This window comes from Anas platyrhynchos, chromosome 4 (genome assembly GCF_047663525.1).
Source record: "Anas platyrhynchos isolate ZD024472 breed Pekin duck chromosome 4, IASCAAS_PekinDuck_T2T, whole genome shotgun sequence".
Taxonomy (NCBI): Eukaryota; Metazoa; Chordata; class Aves; order Anseriformes; family Anatidae; genus Anas; species Anas platyrhynchos.
The window spans coordinates 17,281,735-17,307,726 of record NC_092590.1 but is presented as its reverse complement, the minus strand read 5'-3'; the positions used below and the strand labels follow the sequence as shown (position 1 = coordinate 17,307,726).

Here is a 25,992-nt window from a genome sequence, read left to right as displayed (position 1 = left end):
GAGCCCCAGAATCCACAGCCACGAGAACAATTGTCTCTGAGCAATGCTACATGGCCTGTCTGTCCAGTAAATATATCACAGAGCAGCTTGGGTTGGAAGGGACCTTACAGATCAGCTGAGATCCAACACCCCTACTGTTATAAATGGCCCAGTCAACACTACCATAAGTAGAGATGCCACCCAGTAGATCAGGGCTTCTATTGATCCTGAAGGGCTGAAGACAGAGACAGCTACAGCATTGTTCGAGCAAGGACTGCAGGCCCTGGGTCTACATGGAGCTCCCGGATCCATGGGCAGTGGGTGGGAGCCCACATGAAGCTGTCAAAAAGCAGTCAGAGCTTTTAGGTAGTGCACAAAAATCAGGAACGCAAAGAAATGGGGACTGAACTTAGCTCAAGGATGCTTTTAGGTCATGGCAAGAACCAGAAAGTTGTTTAGTTGTTCTCAAGTCCCAAGAGCTCCTACACCCTACACAAAGGAGAAAAATTTTGCTTCTGAGCAAGGGCCATTAGATGAAACTAACCAACATCAGCCAGCTTTTTGAAGTCTTTCCAGTTCAAGCTTCCTAAAAGAAAATTTCTTTGTTTTTAAGAAAAGCAGGCACAGGTTTCAGTAGATGAGAACCTTAACTGCGACTAAGAAATGCTCGTGATGGATCTGCTTTGACTCTGTGAGCCAAATCCTCGTCTCAATGGAAAACCTGTCAGATTCCACCTCTAAGGAAGAGAAAACAAGAAGTCTGATGCTGGAGACGAGTGAATGCTGCGAATGGCAGCTTCGACCAAGACCATAGGGACAAAAATTCACAAGCAGCTCCACTACCAATGGCCAACACCAGGTTTGGCAGTAAGCAAGTTCCAGCAACTCTAACTGTGATGTACTTGGCTCAATTTTCAAAGAAACCCATGATGAGAAAAATAACCTCCAATCCCCCCTATTTCACACCATTGCATTTAGCCATGCTTTCCAAAATGGCATCTACCATGTGCTGATGATTTTTGCAGATCTGCCTGTTAACGCCATTAATAAAACACAATTTTTTCTAGAAATCTCACCCCAGTTTGAGTGCATTTTGGAAAATCTGGGTTTATGTGCACACTAATCAAAAAAGTCAATCTGCCTTTAATTATCTTCCAAAAGCAAGTCTCCCCATAAACTGAATTATATTCACCCACAAAATAATAATTCTTCAGTAAGATAGCTCAGACTCTTATGAATGGGAGAAATACAAATCGAATCATTCACTGGGCTGCTGAATGTCTCCTTATTTTATTGTTTCACCGATTAACCAAGCTTGAGAGCCTTTGAAGTATCAGCTGTGATAAGCTGTTTGACATCATTGTCGGGCTTCATCATTCCCAATGAAAAGTGACAGTCCTGAGATTAAGCTATTATTTCCTTATAAAGATGAAGAGTCACATTTACTTATAATTAGTATGCAGGCTTTGACAGGCCAGGCATTTGTAGTACAATTTCAAATTACCACTGTGAAAAATAAAATAATAATAAAAAAGGACTTATTAGCTACAATTTAATATTTATGAGGTGGATGAGCAGCTAAATTTGACTACCTTCCGTGGGAGATCATCCTGTAAAGGAATAGTGACCTCTTTCAAGGAAAAGCATTCAAAACAAAACTTGTGGCAACAACTATAAGTTCAATTCAAAGTACCTGTTATGCTTGACCAAACGCAGGGGGAACTCACACACTGCAGGAAGAGTGCTTTGGAAGCCATTTTCCAAAAGCTTGTCTCCCGCTAAAGAGAATAAACACAGCAGAGAAAAATCTCAGGCCAGAATCTGAGCCTGAGCAAGTCTGAGAGCACGATTCAGTCTCCTGTAACAAACAGAAGCTGTTGACAATGGCCACAAGAGGAAGAGCTAATTCCTGAAATAGCTGCAAGAGGAGGGGGCTCAGTAAATTGCCAATTGTTCACTGAAATCCCAGAGACAGTATCCAGGTTCTAATAACACTAGCAGAAGCAAGCCTCAAAAGCGCACAAGCAGCAATAATTAATTTCTACCTCCGTCCTTTTGCACATACTGACCTGGATGAATAAAAATTGCCTAAACCATGAAAGAATACACATTTCTTCAAAAGCACCTCTGACGAGGTAAACTACACCAGGAGACACAAACAATGCTGCTCATTCTACCCACATACAAGAAGCCGATGATCTTTTGTTTTGTTACTCTGAATCACGTTCAGCACAGCCAATACTGAATCAGTGTATACAGGAGTAAGGTTGCCATGTCTGCATGCAACTCTTTCAAGGAAGAAATGGGAATTAACAGCTGAAAGCAAACAAAGAGGTCTTTCTTGAGATGATGTGAGTGTACATTCAGAAGACCAGAAGATTTACCAGGCTATGTGGCAATACTATCTCTTTTTATTCATTCCTTTATGCAACCAGGATGGTGATATTTCATTCACCACTTAAATGCTTTTACCTCACACAAGTGATTTCCAGATAGTGGCAGGCGATTCATGCCATGCTGGATTGCTTCCTCACCAAGATTCACCTCAAGTTGCATCATTTCTTCTTTTGTGCCCTGGAAGCTGCATCAAAATACTGCAGTTAAAAGAAAAGCAGAATCACAGAGAGTGGCCAGTCTGAGAGCTACAACAATCATTTGGTCAATCTTTACTCACTGAGTGCCAACAGCAGGTATCCTGCAGGTGACTGCATGTGCAATGAAACTCCTCATGCTTTTTGGAAGTGCTAAGATAACACACTGTGTGTGGAAAAGGCCATGGACGATCCAGCGCAAATACTTTGGGACAAAGACTTATGTTCTTCTGTGCTTAGGGAGGCAATGATCAAGGCCTCCAACTCTCACCATAACACGCAGAACACTAACAGTAGTAGTAAGTGACACAGAGCAGACGAAGGGCCATAAAACCTCACTTTCCACCAGAATGGCATCTCCTGAAAACACTAATTGAAAAAGCAGTGGTCAGTAAGCAAGTACCAAACAGGCACAAGATACTGAACATTTGTTTTATTTAGAAGCCCTGTGCTGTGGCTCCCCCTTTAAATTAATTTAATGTAGAAGTCCCATCAATAACACTGCCAGCATCAAAACACCTATGGGCTGAGACTCTGCGAACAGCCATTCCATCATGTCACAGTTTCTTCTCTCTGGAAGCTTTAGCTGCTAATTAGCTGCAACATTTCTGACAATGGACAATAATTCACCAAGGTCCTTTACAAGTGCCTGTTTTCCCAAAGTTAGTGTATTTCCAAGGCTTAAAATAAACTTGACTCCTTTGGCTGGTTTTCCATCTTGATGGTAGTTTCCCTTGTCTTGCTCTACCTATATTTTGCATGCTATGTGATAGAGTAAAAACAGTATTAACAAAGTGATGGTGTTGATGGAAGCATTTAGGTCACTATTTCATCTAGGAAACATTTGCTGTGAACTAGGGAAGTTAGTGAATACCTGAGGACAGATTCTCAGTTGGACTAAAGTAGAGTACTTCTCTGTAGGTTGATTATGCTTTACCAATTTCTGCAACAGAGGCCAGTAAGACTAGCCTGATTTGCACCAGCATAAAATTGGTCTGGTTTCACAAAAATTTGCTAGCAGTCCTGGGTGCCTTGAGTCCCCTTGAGTGCCAGGTACTTCTTGAACCCATTGAAACTGAAGTTAACATTCGCATCAACTTCTGTTGAGCATATACACCCTAAAGAGCACCGCCATGATGAATACTGACAAACCTAACATTTCAGGATCTACTCCCTCTTCAGCAGTGGAATATCATCTTTTATTAGCACCTGTTCTATCAGCTCTCAAAGGGGTCTGGGTGCTCTGCACCGCTGATGCTTTTGGAAATCTTGTAATGAAATTATAAGACTTACTGACCTCTTGACTGAATTTTTTAAGCACCTAATTGTTGGAAGAGTTATTCCTCCACCCCAAAACATGATAATCTCTAAAAGACATTTTAAAACCACTGGTCCTCCATGAGCCGTCTGGTTGTGATTAATAATCTAGCCAGAAGATATGGATCCTTCTCCATCTCACTGAAACACTTCCCTTCAGTGTTTGATTTGGCTGTCATTACATTAATGACACCTCCTATGTATAAACTTAAGAGTTCTCGTGAATCACTGCTTGCAAACAGTCTTGCACTCAGGCACATAGAAAAGTTAAGTTGCACTCAAATCACATTATACCATCTTCTCCAAAATGCCCAAATCACTGCTAAAAGGGGTCTCACACTTCTCAGTATTCCCAACACTTTCAAAATGCTGCTTTTAACCAAGGTAACAAGACATCCTTTTGGATGTTTTCTACTTACCACCACCTTCAGCTTTACTAACAGTAGAAGTTACGTGTGTTACATGTCATCATTGTACTCTGGACTCCAACAAAATGTGAAAAGACAGGTTTTAATTACAGCATGACAAAGCATGACACAGTATGAACAGATTCAAGATTCAAATGAGCCTTAGCAATTACTTCACGTAGGCTGAAATATAGCTGCAGAAAATATTTGCTTAATAATTCGGTATGATGGAAAAAAACAGCCTTGTTTGCAAACAATGCAGTACAGAAGTTTAAAGAGGCTAAATTAATCAAATAAATTATTAATTACACTTAGCTCATCCATTGGTGTTATAGTAGCATCTAAATGCACCAGCCAGCATAAGGGCTCTTTGCTCTGGCCCGCAAAAAAACTTGAACAAAGGCAATCCTCTAGGTACTAGGTGACAGGACTGTCTGTGACTGAAAGTCCCACCACTGGTCTGTCAAGCTAAAAAAATAAAAAATAAAAATAAAAATCCCTTCTTACCTGGCCTGGTAAATGATTATTTTATGTATGCGAGAACAATCACTCAGCAAGATTGGCTGAGAACGTTGCTTAGCCAGACCCTGCAACCCTGAGGTCAGGCATATTCTGGAAATTGGAACGGGGAGGGCAAGGAGAATAATATTTTGGGCAAGATCTGAACTGAACTGAGCCTATTCGTTGCTTCTGTAAATGCTTTAACCACTGAATTGGAGCAGTTATGGGGGAGTGGGGTGCTTTCTTCCTACAACATGCTTCAGAAAAAAAAGCCTTTTGGAAGGGAGGGAACAAACATTTCTCTTCCAAATATTGCATATATAGAGTGGGAAGATGTGCCCTGGAAGCAGTAAGTCACACAAGACCTGTGAAGGCTGGGTTCACATGTTATTTCTCATTCTGACATCCTAGGTTCTCTGCAACCAATACACGCAGCCAAATGACAGGATGCTGTATGGTACCCTGCGAAGGGATCTCAAGATCTCAGATCTCACGGTCAGCATTACAGCATTCGGCCTGGAGGAACTCAGAGCAGCAGCTCAGAGTTTCAATGACAGAGCAAGGACCAACCAGGGTGTGGGTCCCACAAGTCACAGTCCAGTGCCTGATTCACTGGACCACAAACCAGGTTGCTTAAAAAAGCCTTAAAATATACATAGCATGAAGCTATTACCTATTACTCTATCAGGATCAATAGGACAATTCCATTCTGCAGAACTATGGTCTACTAAAACTCAAAAGACTGATTAGAACAAAAGTTTCAATAGTATATTTTTGTGATACCATTTATTATCCCACATGGTTTGACACAGTGTAGTATATTGAACCTATAAATCAGTTCCAGCAAATTATTTAATGATGCATTAACTGTGGAATTTCACATATATTACAGTTCTTTAGCCAATGTTGAATGCTTTTTCAATAGCTTAATCCATCCCAGAAGTACCGAAGCAGGCATATTCATCCATCATCAGAGTGCACAGAGTCTTCTCTTTGCTCTTTTTATTTTATTAAAGCCCTCGATCTACAGGCATGGCATTAAATAATATCCCAGAGCTTTTTCTGCACCATATTCCCACCACCACCCTCACCCTTCTCTCGCAAAAAACTTTTCATTCTCTATTAGATACTTGCTGTCTTCTGACACAGCTTAAGCCTGGTTTAGCACTGACTTGGGCAGCCCTGCCGAGAACTCAGAGATGACACCACAGTGTCATCACCATACCACACGTGTGAAGGTGTTAAAACAAATTACTTTCAGATTAGAGAAATGACGTGCTCAAAAGCTTGAATATAAAAGCAGTGGGTCTACCTAGAACAGGACACAGAGGAGGAAAAGATCCAAGAAGGGATGATTATAGAAGGGATATATGAATATATATTTAACTTCCAAGGTAAACCTTGATGAAGATTCCTCTGTGGTCCTGGAGACATACAGAATTGGGAATTTTTTGGGGGGGAGAGAATTGCTCTCTAAGCATCCCAGACATCAAAATAACCTTATTTAGTTTTATGATATTCAATTTATGGTGCCGAATTCAAACAGCACTTTCACAGGCAGAAACCCAGACGTTTTGCTCTTGAGCACTACATTAGACACCTACATAAGAGGCAGAGCACTCCAGACTTCCATGGAGTTCTACCTTTGCACCTCAGCAAGTTTCTTCATTTGGGGAAAATCAACGGTTCTAGATGTGCCCTAGCCGATCATTCCTTTAATGTACTCAGCTTGCTGAAAGGCACTGAGATTATTATTGGGAAACTTACCATTTGAGTCATCTCTCCCCCTAATAAAATGACTTTATAGTTCTGCAAACAGGAAGATTTAGTTTCCCCTCAAGATAAATATTGATAGACCTACTTTAGTCAATATTTACTATCTGCTTTTGGGAAGGAGCAAAGAAAGCCTAGCCTGAAGTTTAATAGAGTTTGAGAACTGATTTTTATCTACACTACAAACAATATCATATTGCTGTCTTGGCAGACAAAGGAAAATTAGTTTTTATTCATATTACTGAAATGCTATGGGGCTTTTTGTGCTAGGAGAAGGATGGGAGCCTAGGGTTTGTGCACCAAATATAACCACATTGCTTAAAGCTAGCAGTGCTCTGTTGGATTTGGTTTTGAGGGGACTACAGTGGTGCAGCTTAGATGTGACCTGCCACTTCTGTTATAAAAGGCTGCATCCCCACAACATAGAGGCTCTCCTCTAACTCTTAAAGTAGAATTAGCTGCTTTACAAGCACCCAAAATGCAACAGCACTCACTTAGGGAGCTCTTCACCATGCTGTGTGAAAATATGCATTAATTTGGCTTGGCATGAATTGGTAATTCTTGACACTTAGAAAATTAACATATTACCTTATTAAATGCTGTTCACTCACGAATGTGCAGACCAGCTGTTTCCTCCCTCCATTATTGAACTGTAGCAAGCATTTTCTAGAAGAAAATTAAAAGTAATGATTACAATCCATTTAAAAAAAATCAATTTAAATTCTTCAGCTACAGAGGGAGCCACAGCATATTTTCAAGAACGTTGTATTCCACTTTGTCAAAAAGTTCCTACATGTTACGTAGGGCCTCCTATAGATAAAAATTCCTCCTTCAAAATTACCCGTTTGCTTACTTTAGACAATGTGCATGCACCCAGGCAGAAAAAGAAAACCTGACCAGAGATATATAGGACAGCCCTCATCCAAAAACACTCTGAAATTGTGTCGAATTATAAACACAAGTGTTTCATCAGGCAAGGAGGTGGATGACAACTAAACTCTCTAAAATACACTTGGAATTCAGACATCCCCTAAACCTGACAGTTCCGCTCAAATCATAAGGGAAAATTCAAGCCATGTCAGCCAGGATCTAGTAATTACTCTCCTTCGCCAGCTCAGGTAGTTTTCCATGGGTCAATATGGAATACTAATTTTCCCTGCACATGAAGTGCTCTTATACACCGCTTACATTGAACAGCACCCAAAGAATATTTTCAGTGAAGGCATGGGATGAAAATGACTCTCTTTTAGGGTTATTGAAGAAGACAGGCAGCAGGTACCATTGCCTCCATTTTATTTTGCACTGTAAAGTACTTGTTCTTATTGGTTACTTTTCCTCACGTATTTTAGCAGCCTTGATTGCCAAAAGCAGAAAAGCAAGCCTTGATAAGCATGCGTTCTGCAAGAGCGTTTTACCTGGCAGAACAAATCACTAGCACTGGAGCGAGCATGAAAATCTTGATTTACGACCACCATCAACACTTGTCAAGTGAAGGCACTGATGAAAGGAGCCAGAACGAGCTTTGTTTGCTGTGCTGCCTGAGACACAGCCTTCCTTCCTGCTGCAATTTTGCTTTTGCATGCATGCGTGCATGAAAACGTGCATTCACTAACATCTGTGCTCCAATTATTCATTGGGTTCCTCTCACGTAGTGATCACTGCTGGTCCAGAATGCTGACAGCTTCTTCTGGGTGCTATCTTCCCACTCCTTTGACATTTAGGTGACCTCGGCTGCATTGGTATTCAGTCAGTGTCAGAGATGTGCTTGCTTCAGCTGCTTGGGCCTGGGTGAGCAGGTGGGGGAATGACCGGTTGAAAATGAGTTGTTAAGACCACTACAGCAAAACGATTGGTGCAATTAATTTTTCATTACGTACCGTCTCTCTGGATTGTAATCAGCTTGGATTCTTCTTCCTCTGAGGCACAAATAAAATGCAAATGTTTTTTGAACGAAAGGAAATGTTATGAGCTACTGTGCTATTGAGAGCAGCAAAATGGCTTGAAGTAAGTGGGGATTATGAGGAATGTTTTATGAATCCACCTAGAAGAACTTAATATAAGCTTCATGCAGGGAAAACCACAGGTGAGTTTTCCATCAGACGATCATATTACTGCTCAAGCAACTGGAAACAAGGAAGAGCTGAAGGCTTTGAGTCTTATTTAACAATACTAATACCTAGCTCTTTTCATGAGGAGATTTCAATGCTCTTTACAGAGAAGACACTTATCTTACAAATGGGTTTAAATTAATTATCTTCTTCAAGGCTTCTCTTCCCATCTACAGCAGAGAGTAGGAGGCATGTTTGCCAAAGCCCTCCCCAACCCATAGCCGTACACTGGATCAGAACAGGGGCCAGATCAGTTCTGAACAAGGCTGTTCACACTGTGAAGCCTTCAGCCAGACAAAGCAGATGCACCGTACAGTTGTTTCAGAAGTCTGGCCACACAGTCAGCAGGCAAATGCTCTCCAGACCAGGAACGTGGTACCTAGAGACTGCTGTATAGCACACCTACCCTTCAGAGTCAGAGCTCCTGCTGTAGAGTAGACATCAGCTTGGCAGTAAGGCCAAGTTCCAGCTACTGAGTGGTCCCACAACCCAGGCTAAATGAACTGTTTCTCAGCTGGGCCAGTAGGCCCAGGGCTCAGCCCACTAATAGCTTCCCAAGTAAAGGAGGATGGAGTTTAACTGCAAGAAAAAAGGCCCTTGGTGTTAGCAGCAGCACTGAAGGCCCGTGTGTCTCCTGGAGGTTGTGTGGTACTAGTCAGAGGTGGATTGAGAGAGTAAGGTGCTAGATCTGATAACAAAACGCAAACTGGGGATTTCACCCAAAACAGAGTGAAACAGAGATCCAGGTAGCAAGACACAGATAGTTTCCCTCGTGGTTTAACTGCAACTGTATGCAAGAACGGGCTCAGCATCTTATGACCAGTCGAGGCCTAGGCTGCCCTGTATGTGTAAGATGGCACACCACTTGAGTATCTTCACTCAGCGAAGCCACTTCATTGTGAGGCTTCAAATCCTCTTTCCAGGTCTTTTCCATTATGTGAGACACAGTCTTCAGGGCGTGTGAGGTAACCAGCGTACTACAACCAGAACAAAGGGTTCCTTGCCCCTACCTGCCCATTATGCTTACCCATTGCCTGCAGAACATGATGCCATACAGTCAACAGTAGCAAAACTGAAGTCTTTCTTCATTTCCACAGCAGCAGTCTTTTTTCTGAGTATCATTGTAATAGATGTACATGTTATGATTCCTATGGCAGAGGGACCACAAGCCTATAGCAATCAGTTCTGAGTGTCCCATTACCAGTGCCCCCAACAAATGCTGTTGTTGCACCTTCACAACTGTGAAGTGACAGGATCCCTAAAGTCACATGCCAGCACACGTGCTTAATCAAGCCCTACTGATAATAGTGGCCATGCAACTTGAGTCCCAGGCTGGGGACTGTCTTCTCCTTTAGCTTTCTAAGAATTAAGCTAGGCTGCCATGCTATGAGATGAAGACTCTGACAGCTACATGCACCAACGGCTCCTGCCGGAGAAGCCCAAGTTGTATGCCATTGCTCAGGTCAAATGCAACTGGCAATGTGTACTCAAGTGTGCAGTAAGGGTTACAACTGTTCAGCAGTAACCGAGAGGTCTGATCCACTGAAGTCAGTGTTAATTTTGTTGACATGATTCACAGAACGGTTCCACCAAAGTCAACTGACTTGGAAAATCTCAGCCCAAGAATCACAGCTGTTCCCTGGTTTTCATTTTAAGGCTCTGCTGCTTGGCAGTTCTGTTTTGTTTGTTTCTTTTTTTATTATTATTTTATTTTTTTTCAGTGCACATCAATTTAAATATGATGATTTCATTTCAGGATGATCAGGCCAGCTGTTTACCTGAAATCTGATGTTTTATGTTTCACAACTGCAGTAGCAACATTTAAACACATGAATACATTGCAATGCTTTGCTGCCCTTGTTTACGTTCTCAAACCCTGATGCAAAAACATGGGTATCAGCTGATACCAGGAGACACATTTTCATGAGCCCTTAATGCCTGTCAACAGAAAGATTGCATTTGAAAGATCTCACTCTACTGAGCAGACTTATCCTTTGGGATCAGTGTTACTTCAGCTCTTGTTAAAGTTTGAACAACACCTAAGAACCAAAACATACCCAGGACATTTCAGCACAATGCAGCCCTCTTCTGGTTCAGAACCTCTAGCATAACAACATAACATATAGACTATCTTGACCAAAAATGTAAACATCTAAGCACAAGACTTTCAAGGTGCTTTTGGCTTGCATAGTACACATTCTCTAGCATATTGAAGACTCATCACGGTCTACATGCCAAAATTATTCCATGTCCTGCGAAGGATGTGTTTGGCAAAGTCAGTTCACTGCTTAAAAAAAAAAAAAAAAAGGCAAAAAAAAAAAAGGCATCTATTACATAGATCAAAGGAAAGGGGATGGGCAACAAGAGTCTGAATTGCTTCATGTTTTCATCTGAAACCGCACACAGCAGACATTTTTTCACAATGCCCTTGCAGGATATATGGCATTGTGCTAAATGGGAAGACATGAACGTTCAGGAGAATAAAGGCAGTATGAGCCAGATGAAACCGTTAATGGCTTTGAAATTGGAAAGGCACACTGTCAGTCAGCCTAGGTCAAGTCAGGGTGGTAAAGTGTGACAAAGCCCCACCTCTACCCTGCCAATCAGTCAGTCTCTCAGCAAGGCCACTGGTCTTTTCCTCTTGGAATTGTTTTTTAATGTGCTGGTCCCGATTTTATTTTTTAAGCACACCTCTGACCATCTGAAGTTTTCCTTTCCTTCACTCTCTCTCCACTTTATTTTATGCTCTCCCCTTTGCCTTTCAAAACCCCATTTTATCCTGTTTCTGGTCTTAACTGGAGAGACTTAGAACAGCTTTTTCTTGATGTACTTGTTCAGGAGGGGCTTCCTAAAAATCTTTTGTCACAGAGTCTGCTTGTATGATATTAATTCAGAGCAAGCATGCCAATGTGCATGAAAGTCCCAGACCTAAAAGGCTGAAGAGTTAAGAACTATAAGCTCTTCAGGGCAGGAAGGATATCTTGAGCAGAGTTTTCCCCAAATTGGAAAACTCCTGTGTCACTGCACTGTTTTTGAAATTAAGTCCAGAAATCCTACAGGAAGCACGTGGATTTCACCCTAAAGGAAATAACATGTTACACTGAAAAAAAAAAAAAAAAAAAGAAAAAAAAAGAAACCTGGCCCTGCCATTCAGTGATCCTGCAGTTTGCATGAAGAATTCCTGACTGACTGCATGTAAAATGATTCTATGTGGCATGAGTGTTTACTTTTGGTTTAAGGATCTAACTACACAGCAAACATCTGTGAAGTTCCTTGCTCTCTCTGATGAAAACACTGTGCCCGAGGATTGCTCTGGAGAGTGGCCAGTAACAGGTGTCTCTGTAAGAGGGTAAGACCAAAGCAACCTCAGAGCAGTACTTCCCAGCTACACGCTTCAGCAACCCAAGACATAAGGCCCTTTGAAGGAGATGTATTGATAGGGACTAGCACTCTGGAGTGGCTGTTTTGCCTGAGTTTATTCAGTCACTTTTTGAAGCCTTGCAAGTTTCTAGCATCCACACCGCCCTATGGTGACAAGTTCCACAGACAAACTGCATATTGTACAAGAAAACATTTCCTTATGCGTGCTTTGAACCTGCTCATCTGCCAGGCTGCTGCTCCTACAGCACCTGTTCCATACCCTGATCAGACTGTACACTTTTTCCTGCCTGCTGGATTTCAGAGGCTGGTACGTCAACTGAGCTCTTGCTACATCCCCGGGCTCATGATATTAATATTTATTAGTGGCATTTCTGGTTGGGCTTGGCAAATTTGCTCTGAAAAGACAATATGCCAACACATCTTCCTAAAACACAGAATACGTTTAAGTGCCTTGCCCTGATCTGACAGTGTCAGCAGCATAAAGCACAAGAAAAAAAGGACACTGTCGGCACAACAGCCAATTGCTGGCAATTTTAAAAGGTATTGTCTACAGTCATATTCCTACTTTATTGCTTTACATGCATTCGTAGCCCTCCAAACTGATAAAAGGAAACGTAAGCCCTCAATGTCACAATCTATAAGCTAATCTTACTAACAAAGAACAGAAAAGGACGAGTTCAAGAGGAGCAGAACTTCTCTTTCTATTCCTAGGAAGCAGCCAAGCAGCATAGCTGTGACCTTTCCTTAGCCATTTGCTTCTCCCTCAGTTGTGTTTCTGTGTCACTTAGCAGTCACATACATAATGTCAAGAGGCCTCAGCCATGGAAAGCTGCAGTGAGCCATGAGCCATTCCAGCTTTAATTAGGTACACAAACTAAAGCCAGCAGCAATGTGTCTGAGGTACCACTAATATCACAATCACAAGTGCTTGCACTTAGCGAGAGCAAAACGTTTCATGAGACATAGGGAAATCTACTATGTCATAAAGAAGCAGATTCGGCTTTCACTGGTGCTGTTTCAATTGGCAGATACCCACTCTGTTCATCAAAGACCTCAGGGTTTTCTTTTCTCCACCCTGCCTTTCCCACCTAGCAGTTCTTGAGGTTTTCAAAAAGGTGCTGAGATGCAAACATGATGTAACTATCCGAGCAGCTCCAGCAGCACTCTCTGCATAGGAAATACATGTACTTTGGAAGAGTTTCTGGCTTTGTGAATAATTCAAATATGCATAATTGAATAATTATTCTAATAACACATGGAATCCCGATGATGTATCAGGCTAGGCAGTAAGGTGCTCAGCTAGGCCTCACTCTGCTCATAGAGAAATAGTAAGCCAAATTCAACCCACGTTCAGTTATCACAGATGGTAACTGTTTTTAAAACCATGTCTCTATAGCATATCTTTTAAAGGACATTTTTAAGAGTTACAAAGGAACTTCAGGCCAGCTGTCATCCCTGTCACCTGTCTGGCAGGCTGCTGGCCAAATGCTTTTGGAGATGCGCTCTCAAATGGCAAAGAAGGTGGCAAATGGGAAGTGGGTAACTGAATCCATTCCCCTCAGCCTCCAGCTTCAACTAGATAAAGGTGACAAAAGCAGAAAAGTCTAGACTTAGCTCCTGGCTAGTCTGTGGTTTGGCTGCACTTCCAGTGAACTCATCAGAGACATATTCATATGAAATAGGCTCTTTGGTTTGGAACACCACTAGCAGTTTAATCAAACTAGTTTGGCATCTTGCTGATGATAAGCTAACTCCTCAAACCCTCAAGAGGGTGAGCAGATCAGGTTACCCTCATCTCATAGGTACGTACAGCCAAAGTTGCTCCTGCTCAGCTTCATTTTTTCCCAACTCATCATTCATCCCTTGTGCTTTATCTTACTGAGGACTCTTTATCTCATCTTCGGTACTGGGTCACAATCAGATGCACATTAGGGTCAAAAAATATAAATACTGAGAAACCATTCTCTGCAAAATAATTTGGGGCTTCTACAATACTTCATGTTAGTGGAGAAAAGTACAATAAAATATATTTTATTTCAATGTTGCAGCTGTTTTTGCCCACGGAAAAACAGCCTGAACTTCCAAGAGATGATTTGAAGGTGGACTCACACTGTGGCAGGAGGGACTCAGAATATAAATGTGTATTCTTGTTTTCCAAAACAGTTTTTCATCTTAGCAGTTTTAGGATTGAATCAGTTCTCCTACTTTAGCAGAATTTTATTTTTTTCAAAATGAGGCAATAATGAAGCGTGATTTTTCTCGTTTTGCTTTTGTTTTCCTGAAGAATTTTGATACCAAGAAATTTTTACTCTGTAAACAATGATGCAAGTGAGGACAATTCAGATGCTTTTGTGAATTAACAAAATTATCTGATAGGTGCGGCCAATACTGACACAAACCTAATGGGTCCCAGCAAAAGCAGCTGAAAAAATATCCAGAAAAATCTTCACTAGTCCTTTCATCATTTTGGTAGCCCATAGAAAATTCTTAAGCCACAGTATTTTAGAGCTTTTTAAATGACATAGGGTTTATAGTTTCTGTGAAAACCATAGACCATTTTTTAAAAATCAAAATCTGAAATACCAATGAAAAAATCTTATTTCAGTGTTTGTTCCTGACAGGCCTAAGTGAAAAGAATTGAAATTTCATGACTCACCGCAGATGAACTGCACAATGTTTCTTATCCACAAGATTCAGTTCAGGTTTAGCTTCTATGGTTTGACCAGACATTCATTCCTGCAGCTGAAAAACACAGGTAACATTACAATTTTTCCACTTCATTTTCCTGGTCAGTTGTGTGCGTGATATTTGGTCTCAGTTGTGTGTGAAGGACTTGTTTGCGTACTAAACTGACTTTTCTGTCCAGGTCTGCCCCTCCGGAATTCATCATGAGTATTTAGTGATACACAAAGAGGATATAAGAAGTGACACAAGGGGGCTAGATGCACAAGGCAGGAAGGAGACTCTACTCTAACATCCTCTATACTGTGATTCAGGACACAGAAGGCTAGGTTATATATTCTTTTTAATCTTTTTTTTTTTTCCTTCCAGAAGTGGAATTTAATCATATTTAAGCCATGGCATGCAGCACATGTTTAATAATACTGTTGTCCAAAAGAAAGGGTTTCACTGAAAAATTAGTTTTGCATAGGAAAAATATTCCTGGTGAAACTGCTTATAGAAGGGAAAGTGTTTAAATGTTTGTTGTTGTGTTTTGTTTGTTTGTTTTTAAGCAGAAGACAAAAAATTACATGAAATGATGATTCAGCATTTGGAAACACCAAAAAAAAAAAAAGCTATGTTTAGAAGCAACTGTCTCTTTATTAAGATAACAGACTTTAAGTGCATTTTTTTTCTCTTCCCTTGCAGAAAGGTCACAATTTAATCTCATTTTGGATTTTTTTTCTCAGCTCACTGAACATATACCCAATATAACACCTCAGCTTTCTATGTTTAAGGATCAACACGACTTACTGTTCAATGTAATCTCAAAGGCTGACCATGTCTTAACTGATCTGGCAAATTACCTGTCACTTCCCACCAATTTTCTATTAAAGCAAATCCTGATTCAGCAAAGTAATTAAAGCTTGTACTACTAAGCACATGCCAAACATTAAATATTTGTCAAGTTCCACTATGACCAATAGTGAACTAGTGTTTCAGAGTACAAAAACATTCTCCGATTTCAATATAGAAACAACCAGTCTTTAACAGGACTTCTCTTTGGTATTAGTTCAGCTCAAAAACTGAATATGGATTGTCACAGAACCAAGTAACAGAGCTGGTCCTAATCTCAGTGAGAAACCCACTGCTTGATAAAAGGCATCAGGAGAGAATTTGCCTCAGCATTGGCTATGTAAGAGGTGCACTCTAGCGGCACAGACACTGAAACACATGCTCTGGACTGCCTCCACACCTCAGCCCTGCTGCTTGCACGCAGATCTGCAGAGATGTTTTGGGTGCCTGGCGGATTTGACAGGCTGGAAGTCACTTAGCATGCCCTCCAGCCTGAGGTCATCCCAAATGACATTCCTGTGTGTGATTAAGGCAAAAGTCTGCCCGCAGTTTCTACTGTATTACTTCTATTTATTTTTATATTTATTACTGTATTATTTTACTTGCCTCGCTGGGTCAGAGAGCAAAGGCATGCACAGGCTGCACTGCAGACTGTTAAACCACCATGAAGTCTGGGCTGTCAAGATTACAAACAGCTTATTTTCTCAAGACAACACAGCTCTGCAGACCCCACTTCTTTTTAGATCACTAAAAAGTTACCACTAGTGACCCCTGACATCTAAAATTTTCCTAAATATTAAGTGCCTAAACAGGACCTGAACCTCCTAACATCTGTCCCAAGAGCACCTGAACATCAAGCTAGTTAAATCTGCACTGATGCAGAGAAGTCATCAGCAGAGCCACAGCTGGAATTACTGCCCATAACAGAGTTACAGTGAGGCTGAAGATCAGTCCCTGTATTTGAATAACCGCAAAAGGACCTTGGATAAAGTCCAAATCTCCCCTGACAGAAGAATAAACTAGCTGTTCACAAATGATTTGGGGAAAAAAAATAATGCAAAGGACCACTTCTACGACAGTCACCTGCATCTCAACTGTCAACATGATTCTGTCACTGCTTTCTTTGCAAAACATCAAAATATCTCTTTACGGGGGAAGCATTAGCCATCTTTTTGAAATGGCATCAGGGGAACGTGTTCTTCTAACTTCAGGTACCCCAGGGAGAAGCTAAGGTTGAACTCTTCTGCTGGCATTCAAGAACCAAAGTGACCTCTGTCTTCTGCTTCAGAGAAGACTCTCTTTTTGTGCTTAGTATTCCATGGTCGTGATCATTACACTTTAAAAACAAACAAACAGCAAAACAGATTTTTTTTTTTTCCTATTACCATACAGCTGTAGATCAAACATCATCAGTCAGGTGCACAAATAAAGCATTCTGAAGCAATTCTTCATGCACCTTGTACTGTTTGCAACTATTCAAGCTGTTGGCTTCAGGCAATAATTTGCTTATGCAGGTGCATCAGGTTTTCCTGGGACTGCACAGGCTGGAAAGTGACTTTGAATAAAGGAGAGATGAAATCCTACAGCTGTAACAGAGCTGAGCCAAAAGGTAGGGCTCTGGACTGACAGGGACTATCGCCTTCCAGCCATGCCTGTAGAAAGACCTACCTTAAATATCAGAGGAGAGTTTTCATTTCAGTAATTGATTGATACACAGCAATGCATTCAGTAAAGGCAAAGGTGATAAAATGGCTGAGGATATAGTTTCATAGCTGTCGTACTAATCTAAACACAGGTATTTTTCCCTCGAAGGAAAGAAAACCATTGAAAGAAAACAGGAGGAGAAAGGGAGAATATCAAAGATATTCCCATTTAAATAAAGCCTATTCTGCAGATGCTAGAGTGAAGGTGCATAACAATCCGTACAGCTGACATGTTTTCCTCTAATTGTCATCCTTGTTGCTCTTTTGTATCAAGCTCACATGCCATGAGAAGCAGTGAGGAGAATTTCATATCTGCTAATTATTACCATGATGTTATTAATTTAGACTAAGGATAATAAGATAGGGTGTGTGCAGGAAGAATTCATTATGAAATTAATTGCTCTGACTAGGGTCAACACATAAGATAAGGTTTATAAAGCATTTCAGAAACAATTAGTTTTGAGGGCTATTTGGCTTCCTAAGACATGTAAATCTGCAGCATGTAGTTTACATTTCTCCCCCTCCCCATTCATATGCTAAGTCCTCTGATAAACGCCACTTGTTCAAAAGAAAATTGAAATCAGTGGATTGAAGCAAAGCTGGATAATGAGGTATTATTGATATATTCTGTAAATGCTTCAATTATTCCTGCCTTCGGTTTTGAAATTATTTCACAGAAGCAAAAAATAAAAAATGGCTTTTTACAAAGTCAATTTTAATCTCTCCATTGCATTTGTGGTTGTTGTCTTTTCCCCTTAATAGCCATGGAAAGGACTTGATTATAGTTATCTTTCTGAATATACTGTGGCTCTTTGTAATTTCTTTCTCTTGACTCTCAAGGGCTCTCTCAGAATGGTACCCCTCAGTTATGTGAAACACCTGTTTCCAATTCATCTCCATAAATGAAACTTAACATGTCTTTGTGTCCTTGCATCTCAAATACACTTTTCTTTCACTCCTCTCAAGCCTTTAAAAAAAAAAATCTGACAGAAGGAGCTTGCAAAAATATACTTTACACAAGAGGCTGGGCATTCAGGATGTTCTTTACCATGATGTCTGCAGCACTCTGACCCCATTCCCTCCCTAAAGCAGTCGAGGTGGGCCCTCGATTTCCCATGTGATCCCATTCAGTCAATCCTGACAGTGTTCACAGAGCCTGTCCCAAGGATGGGCTGCTTACGGCAGACAGACAGTTTAGTTAACTGGCTGGTTCTGGCCCAACAGCAGTCTGCTCTCTGCCAGGACACAGAGCAGCAGCATTCACCACACAGCTGCCCATTCACCACACAGTTCCCAACCATCACCTTCACCCACCACTCTGCCTTCCAGCACTGTATGAACAGCCTCGAGGCACCAATGCTGTGCAAAGAAAGCATCCCTGACACTGCATTTCATTATTCTATGCCACAGTTTCTTCCTTTGTTTTTTTCCACCTGATGTCACTCCACGGAATCTGGAGTACCCATTCCAGCACTTGGCAGCATAAACGGGTGGGGATGAAGCCCCAGTGCCTTCGCATAATAAAGGCAAAATCACTTTTTGTGATGGATCAGCATGGGAGTGACTGATGTATCCCCATGGCACAAGGAACACCCCCCAAAACTTCCCATGTCAGTGCTCTGTCCTTTGGATGTGATGGGAATTTTGGACAGCAACAGCAATGCAGTGCACTGCAGCAGGGGATATGCCACTCAAACAATGCCCCATATCACAGCAGGCTAGGCTCTTTCATGAGTCCAGTACAATGAAAAGAAAAGAAAACATGGCTTATACAAGAGCAGGCAGCCCTGCCGCTCAATACCAAGCAATAAAAATCAACTGAATGATCAATAGGCTTTTCTGTCCACCGGGGCTTTGAAGAGTCTGCTGTCGTGCTTTCTGCTATAAATAGCACTCGGCAAACTTAAAATGGTTAATCACTGTGAAATAGTCTCCTACAGAGACAACGCACATCTGGAATAACAGCATGCAATTCAGGGTCTGCGGGGTCCCATGCCATTAAACACAGAACTTCAAATTGAGTTTTCACCGCAAAAATGGAGCCGTCTCTTTGACATGCTCACATCAGCTCTGGTCCACTTGCTTCCCACATTGCTGACAGCAGACAAACTCCAAAGACCTCAGGGCATGCCTTAAATCAACCACCGCGTTCGCTTGTTTAGGGATGAACGTACTCTCCTGGTGGTAGAGAAAGAGTGCCGGACCACCCTCACCTCAACTTCACCTTCAAACCCAGAACGAAGGCTGGATGGCATACGGGAGAGAGGGAAGAGGAAAAAATGACCAATCGACCTATTCCAGGCTATGAGGGCTCCAGTGTAAAATAAGCTGCTTTGTGACATAGAGCAGAAAAGAAAATCTTCAGCAGGGGAAGAAAAAGGAAGAAATTCATTGCAAACATGACCAACTCCAACCCACAGCTTTGCAAGGCTGAGGATGCAATGGAGATGTACAGGAAAGTAAATGCCTCCTTTGTTATCAAGGCATTGTTCACCACACATATTTCATCCTCGCCTGCTAAATGAAAGCAGCAGTCTTGCCTGAGCTGGGGACACATACCTGAAAATGAAAAGCTGAAGCAACAAACCAGGACAAAGGGCAAGGAGAGGCTGATGTTTTCTCTACCACATTCTTCAAAAGCTTGGTTGTGATCTCAGTTTAGAACCGATACCTTCACAGGGCCAGGATAACCTGGACTAATGCTTCTAGCTCAGCTATTTATGACTCACGCTGGCAACCACCAACCCCAGAGAAGAAGATCCCCTTGTATCAGACTGCTATTTCCAAAGAATATACACACAAGATGGATCAGATGGTGCCATCAATCTTGCCTGAATGGCTAATGCCACAAAGACAACGTACTTTACTTTCACAAAACATCCACCCTGAGGAGTTGGCCATCTCAAAAGGAGGAAAGGAGGATCCATGGCACAGGAGCACTACGTGGCAGCTCTACCTGGTGTAAGTTGCCTTACACTCTATGAAGAGTCTAACAAAGGAAAGCATGCAAATAGATTTTGTCCTTTGGGGGCCTTTCAGGGCCAGTCCTCAGGACCAAATCCCACCTTTTTTATGCTTTCTCTTCAATTTTTGAAAGACCGCTGTGGAAGTCTTGCCATGAACTTGTGAAAAAGAAACGTTAATTTGTTAGCACTATGCTATCTTTCATTATGTGGACAAGAATGTAAGATGTGAGGGCTGGAAAAGAATCTGTAGTGCATGATCTCAGCATTCAAGCTGGGTTGCTTAAAAGCTAAGCCTGTGCTGACACTGCCAGAACATGCCAAATCACTCCTGTTTCCTATCTATAAGGTCTGGGAGCTAACAGTGCTCTGCAACACCCAAACACAGTAAGAATTGTCTGTTGCTGAAACAGAACAGTATCTCATAAAAAATGCACAACTATGCACAAATGCTGATTAAAAACAAAAATCTGAGAAGTACCAGTGGGCATTTTCAGTCTGCTTTTGCAAGATGCATGTATAAGCTTTTAAAGCAAGGGGTTAAACATTCGACCTTTACTTTGAGCTTTCCCATCTCTGAAGTGTTTCCACAGACACCTAATACATGAGCCAACCTGACCTTTGAAGAGTGCCCTATTGAGTTTTCAAATATTATCTAACTGTAGCACTTTATCCCTAACCTGTTCTTGGCTTGTGTTTCCTATTAGTATGATGAATCCAGAGTTTTCTCCCTGTACAGGCAAGGTCTTTGCATTTTTCCTTAAAACTTCAGGAGATCAGCAATGCAGCCTGCCTTTGCTCTCACAAAACCAAAGAACCACAACAAAAGCACGAGCACTACAACAGCTTTTTCAACCAATTCCCTACTGCTCTTAGCACCCCAATCTCCCATATCTGTTTCTAGAAAGACTGCACGTGTAATAAGCTTATCTTTAGCGTTTCAGTGATGACAAGCTGGAAGACAACTCAAACACGTGGGAGAGCTTTGCTCAGCTACCTCTCAGCCTGCTACATGGGTAGCAAAGGCCATGACAAATTGCTCCCCTGACCTACAAACATATCCCAGCACACTGCCAGGGATTTCATCTCTACAGGGGCATTAGATCTACTGGACCTGTGTTGTTATTCACATTGAAAATGCTGGGATTATGGTTTACATTTCAGGGAAACACCCCAAGTTACAAGAGCTGGAAGTGCTGGGCCAATGACCTCAAATGAAGAGATGATAATTGACAGCAGCCACAGCAGCAGCTTGGCAGAACATTACTGATTTAAACCAGTGGAGGATTTCACCCATTATCCCTAGAAGTATTCCACAAAAATACAACATTCCCTTTGGTCGTCATCATCTCAAGCAATTACTGCACTAAATTCCCAAGAAAGGATTTAGCAATATATATTTTAATCTCAAGGTGACTTACTGCCTGTTTTTCCATAACTAGAGATGAGCGGTTTACTTCAACAGCTGTTATTAGTGGTGAAAAAGAATAGGCAGTGATCAGACTTTGTAATTGAATGGAGAAGGTAATTCACACTCCAGTCATCTTGGAAATTAAGCTTTTCATTAGAAAAAGGAAAAGGTCTGGAAGGAATAACTAGCTTCTGTGCACAGTGATACATAAAGTAATCTGGAGAATAACAGGGGCTATTCCTTTTTCCTTTGTTTTGGGGGGAAACAGAGCTAAATCCCAGCCAGATCTCTGGCACTTCCCAGTTACTTGGCTTATTTTTCAAGACATCTGATTTTAGTAGGAGCACTGTGTACTCTGGCTATAGATCAGGTGACTGTGTGAAGAAGTAGAAAGCCTCAATTTTAAACAAAAGGCTTTGATTTTGATACAGAGTCAGCAATTTCCAGGATGAGACTGAAATCAGTGGCCCACAAAGCTAGGCTTCCAAATGAATAGATGGGAAGTTGGTTCAAAGCCCAAAGATTTATTTCACAAAAAAAAAAAAAAAAGTTTTGATACCTTTCAATAAAGTTCCGAAATAAAGAAAAAAAGACCACTTACATTTTAAGCTCCACTTCCGTACATACAAAATTTTACATTTTGAAGTAACTTGGAGGGGTGATCTTCAAGGCAGGAAAGGAAATTGAACTGTGAATTTTCAGAAACTCGTGTGTTTAGTTTCTCCTTCTACTTTATCTGGTTGCTAAGTTTATGGCAAGAATAAATGAAGACGGATAACCTAAGGGGAAAAAAACTGCATTGCAAAAACACTTGAGCCAAATGAAAAAATAAAGTTTGTCTGAATAAGAAGCTTCTAAACTTAATATGACCTAGAAACTGCACATTCCCCTGTAGTCCCAGCAGCTCTAATTAGTTGAAGAAACTGTGCATTATACCACATAACCTTCAAATCATCTCTTTGAATTCACTCTTTGCCTCTAAATCTCAATGGTTTCCCAAGTGTTTCCTTGTCTCATTTCATAGAACTAATGAAACAACTCAATCAAGCAGCAGGCTTTCATACGTGAGCAGGTTTTGCCTGGATTCTAGACTGAAATTAGAAATAAATTACAACTCCTTGCTTTGTTCCTTGAAATAAAATAAGCGTCAGTGCCACGTCCTCTTTCTGACTCATAAATGTTTTGTCAGGTACTCCTCTTTACTCAAAAGAACATTTTCACATCTCAGGAAAAGAGTTTTGGCACGGGAATCCAAAATACTTTGTTTCTGATGCACAGCTATTTGAAATGTGTAGCCCCTCTCCAGCTTTACTTTTGGAGATGGGGTTATTTTGCTTTGGAATTTGTGTGGCATTTTTAGAGTTTCGTCTGCCCTTCTCCTTGTTTTCTTCCATTCATTTTAATTAAAAGTAGTAAAGTACAGTTAAAAATCACTATTTATCGAAGTTATTACCATTGCCAAGTCTTCTTCTGGGAAAGAAGCTCTGGGAGTTTAATATTTTTCAAATATCAATCAGTAGGATTCAGATTGTTAAGGAGACATAAGGAACCTAAATTCCTTCTAAATTTAGGATCTAGGTGGCTCAGTTAGCTATCCAGAATTGTCAGTCTCATCACTGTTTATCTTTCTCCCTTACTCACCAAAAATTGACCCTAGTTAACAAGTCATAGTTGACATAGTTAACAACAGTCAAAAAGCAGTCATAGAGATTTGTCAGCTTTACTAATCAGTGGCTTGAGAATAGATGTTAAGTGAAGAAAAATTAAGTCTGTTTTTCTACAAAAAATAATTTAACATCACTTCTCTAAAAAATAGTCAATTAAATGCTTTAAAACTAAGGTTTTAAAACACCACTAGGTTTTTGCTAAAAAAAAAAAATAATTCTGCAGAACTTGTGATTTTTTACTTAAACTAAAGAATACTGGGCAAAAGATTCACTGAAAGAATGTGGTCAGCCCCAGATGCCAAGAGAACTTCTATGTTTGTCTTACTGTTACTGATGTAGGGATAAATACATAATGGGGTAAAGGAATTACATATCAGCAAAGACTTGTCTGTCTGCTTTCTGAAACAAACAAAACATCTTGTAATTGATGACAAGAACTACAAGAATGCGAGCTCACTGTCTGCAGCATTATAACCCATTAGTGCCACAGCAGAACAAAGAACAAAGGAAAGCAGAAAAGGAAGAGATGAAAGTGCACAGAAACCTGAACTAAAGGACCTGCTAGGAATTTTCCACCAGGAGAATTCTTCAATGGAAAGCAACTTCCACAAACATCCAAATTGCATTTTTAAAGTAACTATTTCAGCTCCACAGTAAGGAAATCGCCATGAAGTTACCCGATTTTGCCAATTTCAGGCACACAAAGGATCTTTGTTTTAACTTGTATACCACAATTATTTCATTTTAAATCTGTTTTTGTCAAAATCCATTCAGTAATACCTCCAAACAGGCCAGGGAATTCATGCTGCAGCCCAAGAGATACAGCTCACTTTAATACCTCAGCTGGTGGCACTGGGCCTTAAGTTCCCAGAGGGCTGCGCTCAGGTTGATTACAACTCCATGCTCCTTTAGTTCAAGAGTACACTCATCAATTATCTCCAAGAACACACCACATTATTTTAAAGAGACCAAAGACTATTTGACAATTTATAACTGCAATACACCTGTTTTGGATTCAAAAGTTTTCAACATTTCAAATTCTACTTTAGGGCAAAGACAAATGCTCAAAGACTGTAACATCCCTTAGGAAAAAAAAAAAAAAAAAGCAAGCAACAACAAAACCAACAGATTTTGCTTAACCATACCCTTAATTTGACCTTCTTGGGTAAGCTTTTCTTTTGACAACCAAACACCCATCAAATGGAAGCAAACCCAATGGTTCAGAACCAACTGAAATGCCATTCAGCTCACAGCTTTGACAGCTTCTGCTTTCCTCAGTGTTCTTGGAGGAATGTTATTCAGAGAAAGTGCAGAGGGTAAATTTGCTCCAGGTTGCATTCATTTCCTTTTCAGATTAATCAGAGATAAAGTGAAACTGACATCACCATCAATAAACCATCTATCCCTGTTACTCTGTACCATGTTCTGACTCCTCATGATGGGGGTAACAGAGCAGGTGTTTTGCTGGGCCTGTTCAGCGTCACATATGGATTATATACCTCTTTTGCTCCAGTTGTCATTCCCTTCGTAACAGCTGCTATTTTTCCATATGTGAAGTTTTACAGCTGCTTGAAAATCCTAAGTGCTATGTTTCTGACAGTGTTTGCCTAGCTCTATCTGTTCACAAAAAATAGACACCTGACTCAAGACTTAGCTCCTAGCTAGCCTTTGGTTTTGCTGTATTTCCAATGAACACATCAGAGATGCAAATACAAAATAGACTCTTCATTTTGCAGTGTCACTAGCAGTTTAATCAAATTAGTTTGGCACCTCACTGATAACACAAGCTACTCCTCAAACCCTCAACAAAGCAAGCAGATCTGGTTACCATTATCTACTAGGTAGGTACAGCCAAGTGTGCTCTTGCTAGGCTTCATTTTTCCCAACTCATCATTCATCCATTTGGTTTTGTCTTACTGAAGACTCTTGTTATCACAAGATTATTAGGGTCTAAAAATACAAATGCTCAAGTATATTGCCTGCAAAAACAGCCTTGGGCTTGTGCAAGTTACTTCACGTAACTACATGATATTTTTTTTCTCCCTAAGTTGTAGCCACTTTTCAGTCACAGAAAAACACATGCATGAAGAAACAGCCTGAACTTCCAGTAGATGATTTCAAGCTGCATTCTGCCTATGGCACAAGAGACAGAATACAAATGTGGATTTTTGTTTTCCAAAACAGATTTTCATTCCAGTGGTTTTAAGAATTAATTAGTTTTCACAGAGTCACAGCTTCTGCTTTCCTCAGTGTTCCTGGAGGAGCGTTTTATCAGAGAAAGTACAAAGGATAAATTTGCTCCAGATTGCATTAATTTCCTTTTTGGGTTAATGAGTGACAAACCAAAACTGACACACCATCAATGAACAACCTATCCCTGTTCTGTACCATATTCTGACTCCTCATGATGGGGGTAACTGAGCAGGTTGCTTGCTGGGCCTGTTCAGCATCACATACATGCATCATATACCTCTTTTGCTACAGTTAGTATTCCCTTCTTAAGAGTTGTTCTTTTTCATGCGCACAATTTTGCAGCTGCTTGAAAATCCCAGTAGAAAATACGTGCTCCTGTGTTTCTGACTCTACCTAGCAAGATATGCACTGTCACCCAGCTAGCCAGAGACCTGACTGAGAATTTTGCCTGAAATGCAACTGATTCGAGGTCATTACCTTAA

General features: G+C 40.8%; 1 protein-coding gene across 17 annotated transcripts in view; it reads right to left on the bottom strand.

Annotated features, from left to right (window-relative positions):
* LOC113843485 (maestro heat-like repeat-containing protein family member 2B) overlaps positions 1-25,992 on the bottom strand; it is a 78,103-nt gene that overhangs the window by 37,891 nt on the left and 14,220 nt on the right. For 11 of the 17 annotated variants that reach the window (XM_072037093.1, XM_072037097.1, XM_072037096.1 and 8 more), the window contains exons 1-2: positions 2,654-4,365; positions 2,452-2,560 (exon numbers count right to left, since the gene is read on the bottom strand). The gene's annotated coding sequence lies outside the window, so the exon portion shown is untranslated. Of the gene's footprint in view, positions 1-2,451; positions 2,574-2,653; positions 7,131-7,156; positions 7,235-14,713; positions 14,800-25,992 lie in introns of those variants that run through there. The other 6 variants (XM_072037088.1, XM_072037099.1, XM_072037089.1 and 3 more) reach the window with 5 other exon arrangements.